General features: G+C 39.9%; 1 long non-coding RNA gene across 1 annotated transcript; it reads left to right on the forward strand.

Moving 5' to 3' along the window:
* The first annotated feature begins 4,412 nt into the window (after window positions 1–4,412).
* Window positions 4,413–6,740, forward strand: LOC111862845. Its single transcript, XR_002842502.2, has 3 exons — window positions 4,413–4,809; window positions 5,505–5,764; window positions 5,915–6,740. It is a non-coding gene; the product is annotated as an uncharacterized LOC111862845 (long non-coding RNA).
* The last annotated feature ends 3,955 nt before the right edge of the window (window positions 6,741–10,695 follow it).

Here is a 10,695-nt window from a genome sequence, read left to right on the forward strand (position 1 = left end):
AAATTTCTCTGCGTGAAGGTTCACAGACATGTTGGACAGATTTTTTGCAAAGCGTTCTCAGTGCTCGTGTTTGCGCGTTTTATCAGCAATTCTAAAAACAAGATTCCATTGAAGTCTTGGTGGACACGCACTTTCCTATAAAACGGCCGCTTTTTTTTAAGCGTTTTTCGATTTGCCCAGGCAAATACTCGAACCGCACTCCGCGTCCTGCTTTTGACTTGCCTGATACACATTTACTTTGAGATCTTATTTAGATGTAACATGTTTTATAGGTGACCAAACCATTTTACTGGTTGGTGCAGTCTTCCTTGTGCAGCTAATAAACACTGCCCTTGAAATCATTTTCTGAAGGTTCAGACATCTTGCATGGGACCCAACCGCAAACCATATTTGTGCAGTCACGTTCATATTCCCCACAGCCTTTCGGGATGATCACAGCCATGCTTCCGATGTGCTTATTCGTGAAGTTTCCCGGCCAAAATTTGTATGTTTTTGTAGTTTCCCCATCCGAGGGATCTGCTCCATATATCACATTCTCTGTAATCACAATGTTTCACTAGGTGAAGAAAGAATATTATGAATGTTAGTTGATGCAGTGTCGTTGAACTACAACTACAACGATACGACATAAGGATGACAAATCCTGAACAGTTTTAATATTTTTAATATTTAAAATTTATCAATATGTATGACGAATATATATTTTAGTTATTTTAGTATAAAGACAACAGGGCATGCAATGAAGTAGTTCAACGTACATCGAAAAGCACCTGAAGATGGCACTTTAGTGCCGAAACATGTAGTGCAAGAGGGAAGAGTAAGGTGAATAAATGTATGCACTGTAAGACAGTCAGAATAAATAATGGATTCGAAAAACGTTGACCATTCTATGCGTAAATAAATTAAAAATTATTATTTTCATCGTTAGTATTCAAATTCTGCCTTGTGCTTACATTCCAATATGGTAGAGTGTGTTATACCGTTGATTGGTTAAAAACTCGGATCTCTTTAAGCAATCGCTTGCTGACAGATGGCACCAGCATCACGGACAAGTTATTGCAAATGCATTGCTTATGCATTTAGCAGAACTCTTAACGTAAATTAGGTAAAAACAAAACCGGCATTGTACACAATCCCGAGCCACTTAAATAAATTTCTGACTCTGGTAACTTTATTCCATTTCAATATGACTAGTCATTTCCTATGACTGCTTGAAGTAGCCACTCTTGAAGAAGTTTCCCCACAAAATTCTATAAGAACATCCTGTTTCCCACTTCCAGGAGACACGGCGTACGGCACAAAGACACGAGTTCTGTAACTTCCTTCGTCCCGAATTTGAGCTCATTCAGTAGAAAATATTATTCCTGGACATTTTTGTCCCACAGTAAATATATTAATATCGGTATAATATAGGCCTATGGATGGCTTATTAGCTGTGATTACAAATCCTTTCAGTAAGGCGAGAAGTCTACATTTATGTTACTGCTTCTCTGTTCCCGAAGCTATATCCCCCATACTGATTCCATTCGCTTGAACTGTGTGTAACTTCAAATCTGTGACAGTAATTTGGCAATGAATTAACGGCAGATCATTTTGTCGCAACAAACATCAAATGCCGATATTTATCTAAATTTATTATTACCAAACAAAACAAATCATGGACATTGTGGGGAAAATTAGGCCTACCTGAGCCGCAGGCAGTTAGCCAGGAGGGATAATTTCGTGGGAGTTTTCGATTTCATTTACTTACGGGAGTGTTAGTGCAATGAATGAAAAGTCTCAACCCGCGTGTTTTTAAAATATGGATACTTATATGTATCATATAGCGTATTTTATAGCACAGTTAAATGACTGGTTAATATTTATGACCACGCCTATTTTAAGGAGGTTCATGGAAATTCATGGTTTCGTTGACTCGGATAAATATTAATGGTGTGTGTTGTGATGTGAGTACTCAGTGGCAACGACTCCATAAGTGTTAGTGATAGTGTTATCAAGTGAAAGTGTAGTGACATCAGCGGCAGCAACAGTCCGTGTACTACAGCAGTACCTATCTGAAGCAGGGCTTCGAACCTGGGATCAAGGGAAGAGGAGCTCCGCGCCAACCGTAAGGTTAAAACCAAAACAGTGCCGTTTCGGAACCTTTAGCGGTGGAGGGCCCATCCTCCGGAGGATTGGCTGGGTACTTGCAGTAAATCAAGTATGCCAAAGCATCGACGCGGTCTTATCATGTCAGTCCGGCCCCAGGCTGGTCATGATAATAACATAGTACCGTGCCAGGCAATTCTGTATTTACTGCGGTAGCCGCCATGACTCGGGCTTAGGTTAAGGTCGAGTTGGACACCCGTGAATGTGATATTTTTTAAATTAGTTTGTAAGTTGTTTGTCTTCCCGCCCTCCCCGTTAGGTGCCCAAGATAGGATTTCTGGTTAGGCTGCTTGAAGTTAGGCTTTTGTGTCCAGTTAGCCCTTGTAGGCACAATGCACGTGTTTCTGTGTGTTTTTTTATTCCACAGGGTGACAACTTGACAGAGTTCGGTCGGCACGACAATGAAATCAGTGCGAGAGGGAAAGAGAGGAGAAAAGAACTTTTTCAGGCTTTCCCAATGAATAACTCGCACTGCAGGCATTGCCCGAACAGACGTAAAGCGTAACGCTTCCTTGGCTGCTCTTTCACGTCGGCGGTGAAAGATAAATGGCTTGAGTGTGTAAGGACGCAAGTAATTACTACACATTAAATTGGTTTTGATTAACATGCAGTGAATCTGTGTTTTGAAGCTGGCAGAACATAATTTAGCACGTATAGGAATTGTCAAATATATGCATTTTATTGCCACTGAAGAAATCAGTGCACAGGCCTAGTATTGACTTCGCATTTAACGAAAGTGAGAGCTGAAATGAGTTTATTAGACATGGGTAGGTCTGTCACTGGCCGCCAGGCTTCGTGGCAGTAGCGATATTTAATGCGGCAACAGATTTCAAATGTTTCTTCGTTCGTTGATGCTCGTATTTATGTAGCGTGAATGCTTTCGCTTTCCAATGCTTGTCCGTTCTCCATTGTGACCAATATCCCCACAATTTTATATTTTCCCTTTGAAGAAATCCTACCTTTCCAAACGATAACAATTTAGACGCAGAGATTTCGATGTAAATTTTTAGCGGGAAACATTTAGGGCCTAGTAAGAACCGCCGCAGGTTACACCTAAACAGAAACACATCCCATCCCTTCCCCCTCGACAAGCAAGGAGCAGTATCAACTGAACAAGCCTCGTACGTTATGATTTGATTTCCATGCTGAAAGAAATGTTGTTTCAAGGCGAAACGCTTACATTTTGAATTAAACTGAAGAAGACGCGTTTTACCAGAAGAGTAACCAACACTGATTACGAAAATGAGATGTTTTTCCTTCGTTATGACCTGTATTTCCGTCCTGCTGTATTTGTTGCGCTAATCAATAAAAAGAGACGGCAGAGACGTCAGAACGTACGGAGGCACGCGTACACGGTACACGGACAGGAACGTTTGTGCGTGGCGTGTTCATGCGAGAAATATACATTTAAATTCAACTTCATGTAAGAAGATAAATCGTCAAGAAATGAATGAATACAAGGAACACGGGTAAGTGTCCAGCCTCTACTTCTTGCTGCTTTTATACTCGTAAGTGCTGTCTTTGTTGTCCGTGTTTTGTTTTGTCTGTTTCAGGTCCCCGCTCATATCCTGTGCCTCACCGTGGCGAGCGGGTGAAACAAAGAACGGTGCACTCCTGATAGATTGCTACTGTTGCACTATACCTTATGTAGCCTATTAAATACGCACGATTATAGGCCTAATATTTGATTTGGCTTTGTTTTGATTAAATTTAACGTTTAGAACCATTACTAAAATACGTAGTTTATTTTTAACCCGAATTGAATATCGTGGAATTTATTATAAAAACAAGTTCAGCTTTATATTATGACGATAAGTATGAAGGGGGAAAGCAAGGGAAATCATTTTTTGAAATGTGGGAGAGTGCGATTAGATGTCCTTAGCGCCCTGTTTCATATTTCAAAAACCAATTGTAATTAGTCTGATTTGGCCATGAATAGTAGGCATGATTCTGGCCTTATTTTTTTTTCGTTATCATGCAAATGGAGAGAAACCCCAAAATTTTAATATATGGTCCGTACCCTTATACAGGGGGGCCAGGAGAACGCAGTCGGTATAGCGACTGGTACGGGCTTAGACCGCCAAGGGGGCGCACTTCGAGTCCCGGCAGGAGCAAGATTGTTCTCCCTCGCCCTGTCGTCTTTTTCGGTTTTGGGGGCCTACCCAGCCTCCTATTCAATGGGTACCGCGGGGATTTTCCCCAGGGGTAAATCGGCCGGGCAGTGAACCTGACCACTCTCCTGCAACTAGTGCTGATGTCAAGAATACATGGATCTGTACATCCACTCTCCTATACACTTTCGTGGTGTAGTGTTTAATTAGTTAAGCTCAGTTAAATCATTACCATACCTTACATTTATACGGGAAACATTTTACCAGTTGCTCAGATTATTGGAAAAGACTTGGCATATTTCATTCTAGTGAAAATGTAAACAAAGGCTTCCTTCCTTTAACAAAAAGGTGGCCTATGCATATGGAGCGTTCCAGAACGATCAGATTACAGGAATGCATCATTCTTTGGCTAAACAGGATAAGAATATTACTTTGTAATTACAATCATCCTTCACAGCTTTCCAAGAGCCCTCCATATTCAACTGCTGATAAAAAGATCTCCCTTATGGAACATGAGGGCTCATGACTTTCACTTTCAGGAGTGAAACAGGTACTGAATTGCATGTTCTGACCACTTTTTCTCATTCATTCATTCATTCATCAGTAATCTGTCAGATGACAGGTCCACAGTCTCTTCCAAAACAGTTCCTCCACTTAATGTGATCTAGAGCTTCCTCTTCTGTCCTCAAGGTCATCCAGCATCTTCTTTTTCTCATTATCGGGTGGAAAATTGAACATAACAGTATTTGTGGCATAGGAATTTGAGGTTCCGACAGTAGCGACTGCGAAGTATTGTATGACCTGCAATACAATGCTACAACGTTGTGTAATCCCTTGAAAATTCAATAAACGTCTCGGAGGAACATGGCACTTCCACATTCAAAGTTGAAGAAGAAGCTAAGTGAGAAATCAGCTCTGCTGCCTGCTTCATTCTCATATCAAGCTTGGCTTGTTCTTTGAGTCTGAAGATGGGGCCATATGTTTTTCCAAAACTTCGTTTGATTTTCAACAAGACTACACAGCGTTGAACCCAGAAGATAGACGCCTTCAACAATAATGATGTGGGCCTGTTACTGAATCTTGCACATCATTATATATAACTTTGTAAACATGGATCCCTCATAATGAAGCAATACACTGTGTAACGTTGTAAACATTTTGCATATAAAAATTTAGATGAATACATTTAAAAATATAATTGTAATTGTTGTTTAAAACACTTTGACCCTCTGTATGCTTTTGTAGGTTGTGGACAAAAATACCAAAGAAGAAGACAGCAAACTGATTCTGCACACAGCATCACTTCAAGAGGGAATGTACCTCAAACAGTATAGCAACAAGGTTACAGCAGACACTTTCCTCTTCTCTGCAGTGTGCAGGTTATCGTTGAGACCCACAGCCTCCTACGTAATGGGTACCAGGATATGAAGCTGACCACTCACACTTCATCTAGAGGCAATACTAAGAATGTATGGAGGTTTACATCCATAGAGCTTCTTGATGTGGTGTGTAATTAACCTCACAGACAGCCTTACCCGTATCTTTATACAATACAGTCTACATAAACCCATTCCCTCAGATAACAGATGGCTTTCACACAAATTCTGTTCATAGGATTTTGCAGTCAGGGTATAATGTGTAATTTTTGATTTCAGGGTTTTGCCATGGCAATGCCATGTAGATGTGTGAATTAACTCACATGAACTACATTAGTTCAGCAAATGGTTACCTCCACAAGGATATAGCCACTCCTTCTTCAAGACCTACATATTGATCCACTCATCTGCCTCATTCGCCCTGAAGATGAAGAGCACACTGCAAACTGGAAGTACACATATGGATCCTGCTTCTGGCGATTGCATTGCTGATGTTCTGGAGCTACTGTCACCAGTGTGTGACACTGTTACAAGGGAATCTTCAAGAAGTATACAGAACATCTTGTGCACAATAAAGATTTTCAAATAACAAAGGAAGTCCTTGATATCTACAAGACTGAACACAGTGAAAGTCAACCCTCTCCACAAATCAGGGTACACCATACCTTGTGCTGGCAACCCATTTTGTAAATATGTTTTGATTTCCCACCAATGTATGAATGCCAGAAATATGTTGTTGCAAATAGACTCTATTAAATTTCTAATGATGTAATAGGCTGTGACACTGATGGTGACCCTCATTCAGTAGCAAATGAAGTAGATGAGAGATGACAACCAAACAAGTTGGCTCAAGCCATAACACTGACTATCCTGACTGAGAATGTTCAGTTTTTCCATGGACCCTTTCAGGTGAATGCCGAGATGGTGCCTCAAATTAGACCACAGCCATTTCCTTCCACATCCCATCCAATTCACTGGTTACCCTAGCATTTGACACTATATTGTCTCATCTACTGAGAGAAATTAAATAAATAAATATAAAGGCCAATGATGTATTTTATTTATTCTGTGGTGTTACTATAAGTCATAGAAGGTGACAAAATGCCTGGGGGCATAACTGGGGCATCCTGTCTCAGGGGGCATGAATCCAGGGACCTGGCCCTCTAGGTTGTGGGTTGGATGTAAGGCTGATAACACGCTCTGTAAAAAAAGTATTGTTGTGAAATCCAAATTGAAAACTGGATGCAATCTGGCAGAATCTTCTAAGGATGGTCATGGCTCAAAAAGGGGCTGTTCTGTCAATGATAACGATGATTCTGTGAGGTAATGGTCTAATTTAGATAGACCATACCCATGCAACATCAGGTTACTCCACGTATAAAGACAGACTGAAAGGGAAACTGGATCCATTGAATTCTGTTGCATGAGAAATTGTGTCTTTTCCATATTATGAGTGGGTTCATGCTTATTGTTCTCTCCCAACATCATGGGCTTCTGAGAACTAAGAGGATGCTCTAGATGAGTAGAAAATCCCGTGGAATGGCATTACAATGTAGGCTCATAACTTAGCTCCTACTTGTATTGTCGGGCAGAGTGGCTGGAGTGTAAGGCTGACAGCCCTATTGCCATCTGTGAGCCGACTGTCTAGAAGATTTGAAAGCCTCAACCTCTCTCACCCCTAAGGGCCTTCAAGGCCTGTTACAGGGATAGCTTTCTTGTTATTGCTAATTTCCACACTTTACAAATCACTACAGCACACAATAAGTCTGTTCAGTCTGCTATGTCTTCGCCAGCCGTTCCTTGGTAACGGCTGCTAACAGTGGGAACTCAACTGCCCTGACTCGCTTGCAACTGATAAGTGACAACTTCTAAACTTGTCTCAGCTATAATTTTTCAGCACAGACTGTACAAAACACCTTTCATTGTTGTACTCCAATCTGTGGGAATGCATTTCTGTGTGAAGGCATTACACGGCAATGGCTGCATATATGTACATGCTGTGATGTCACTCGCGAGACCGCAGAGTTCACGTGACCCCTACTTCCTGTTGCGCCATCCACGTCACACTATACGTGACAATACTTATTCAGAATCTGTTGCCCAGCAGTGAATTTCGTTTCCTTGCTTGTTTTGAGGTCACTGTCCAGTAACTGCTCCACAAGCTACAATATCAAGTGTTACAATTAATGAATGATGGTATGGAAAGGAAATGGGCATGGTCTAATTTCAGGTGTAATCCCAGCTTTATCTGAAGGGACTGAGGAAGACTTCAAAAAACCTCACAATCAGTGACCCAGCTGGGATTCGAACACAGTCTGGAATGTTGCCCTCTTGAACACCTTGCTCAATTGCATGGCCAGAAAACACGTTTGCTGTCTCAAGTAATGTTAATATGAGGACACTGGTCATAACGTTCCAGACTTGTATTTGGGAGTGTGCTCAATTTGAATCTCAGTTGTGAGGCTTTTTGTGGTGTTTTCCTCAGTCCTGCCAAGGAAATGCCGTTTAGTACCTTCATTAACTTTGAGTTTCCTTATAAATCCTTTCCAATACAGCATTTACCACTCAGCCTACTGCCTGACACTAAATATTCTCGTTATTGGCTATCGTTAATTTACCAATAAAAAGAAAGTAATCCTTATCACTGTTGAAAGCCTTCTGCCATGGATTTTCGAATTTTCCCCCTGCATTAGGATCACAGATGATTACATGTCATGAACTTCGCTCTTCATAATCTTTGACATCTCTTCTAGTAGTGTATTAAGAGGAACAATAGATGGCAGGAGGATTACTTTAATGCTATATTATTTTAATTATGCACAAATTAATTTGTAGCTTGTAGGAGCATCTTCTCATCTTCTTCTAGTCCTGTTGTTTCCACTTGGAGCATAGGGCATCCACGAAATGCCTTGTTTCACATCAGTTTTTTAATTTAAGACAGTTGGTAGTTTTCTGGATATGACACCATAGTCTTGCAGGTGAATGCTAAAATTTTGGAAGAACATGCTGCCTCCATCTTCAGGGTTGAGGATGACAGCATATTGCTATGAAAAGAGAATAAATTTGTCAACTCTTATTCTTTTGTCATTAGAGGAAATCCAGGTGTTTGTCTTGTGATAGGTTAATAGTTGAGTAGTATTTTAACATGATCTAATGTCAAGAAAGTTGGCAAGTTGTTTATACCTCATTATTGGGAGCTCAGTTTGAATCTCAGCCTGGACACGCACTATCATGACTGCTTGCTTTCACATTCTTCCAATTCATTATTCACTGAGGATCCCACCATTTTGATGTTACATATTTTGAACTACTTACAGTCATTAAATAAACCATATATAAAAAACATGATCCATGTAGCTTTGTTTATGTGGAGAAATTTCTTTTGGATTGGGTTTGTGTTCAGTTTTTATTTCTAAAATATTTTCTATTTCTTTTGTGGGCCAATAAAGCATACCTTGTTGCACTGTCCAATTAATTTAATCTGTGTTTTATCATTTTTGTCTTTCTGTCTCATTGTACAGATTATCAACCATAAAAGTTTTACTTTAATCCTCAAAGAATTAGACTTGAATGACATTTTAAAAACTTAAAGACTCTTTTGTATACAGTTTCGTAAAGTCTGTTATAGCCTCCATACAAGGAAGTTGAAATGTTACACCTTCAGTTGGCGTAAATTCTGTTGAAATATCAGCAGCATCACACTTGGTTACAGTGTACTTACTTTGCTGTGATTCATCTTGCACATTTCAGAACACTTTCCAAATCATGATTTCACTGAATATACACGCTGTGAACTTGGAAAGTTCTGGGAAGGCAAAACATGATGAAATAACAATATGCTACCTGAAGGCACCCCATGAACACTCCTCAACAAATGCTAACTAAATTAACTTCCACTGCCAGTTACTAATCGCATCTTCTACTTCTCTTTGTAACTTCCAACTCTGTTGATGTACATAACAAAACAGTCAGCCTTAGTTTGTTTATGTGCAGAAGAAACCCCCATAAAGTTCCTTTGGAGAACAATGGATTTCAACAATGAACTGAGGAAAATCTTAAATGGGGGAAACTGATCACTGAAATTATCTGATTTTGGGATCATTGTAACTGAGCATAAATGAGCGAAAACCTTAAATTGAGGAACAATAAACATAGGTTCCACTGTACAAAAACTTAAGACATATTGGTATTTACTTTAAGTTACAAGAGGTTTCCATGAATAACATAAAAAGATGTATGAACAATTTTAATTTACAACTATTTACAACAGGACATGCATTTACTTCAGTCTTGTTATTCAGTTCAAATACAAGCAAGTGCCAACACTGTTCAAAATGCATAAACGTGTGGAGTTCCCACTCTGGCTGATTTTTATTAAATTTCATATTGCCTGAAAAGTATGTACAGCCTTCTGGGCTATAACACCGTGTATAGTACAGATCCACTGACATTTCAAAGAATGTATCAGCTCCATCTGTAAGGTTGATGAGTAAGCCGAGTGCAAGATCAGCAACAAGTGGGTGGCAAATAGATCAGTCCATAAGCACGAAAAGTTTCCATTCTGGCTTAAATATATAAAATTTAACACTGCCTGAAGATGGCTCTGCTTGCTGGTTTCCTGCTAAGTTTACTCTTTCACCCTGAAGCTGGAGGCGATACATTCCTCTGAAAAGGTTGAATTTATATGGAACTATATATTCTTCCCTGCTGTGATGAGTTCAGGTACTTAATATTGCCTGTTTCTAGCCTATTGTGAAAATACTGTTCAGGCTTACATGTGGAAAAACTAAAGAAAATCTTTCCCCAGAAGGATGCCTCTCAGTCTATATCAAACCCCACACCTTCCAAATGTGTGGCTGCAATCCATGAAAAGATCCAAATTTTGGGGTTCTAATAAAGGAAAGCCAAAAATACAGCTTCTGAATGATGTATACACCAATATCAAGTTACCATCAGGGTGGATGTGGTTATATTTTGACATCCCCAAGTACAAAATCCTGTGCTTCATTCGAAGCGTAGGATTGCTGAGGGGATAATCAGAAGGGGAGGCATAATAGAGC

The sequence above is a fragment of the Cryptotermes secundus genome, unplaced genomic scaffold (assembly GCF_002891405.2).
Source record: "Cryptotermes secundus unplaced genomic scaffold, Csec_1.0 scaffold462, whole genome shotgun sequence".
Lineage (NCBI taxonomy): Eukaryota > Metazoa > Arthropoda > Insecta > Blattodea > Kalotermitidae > Cryptotermes > Cryptotermes secundus.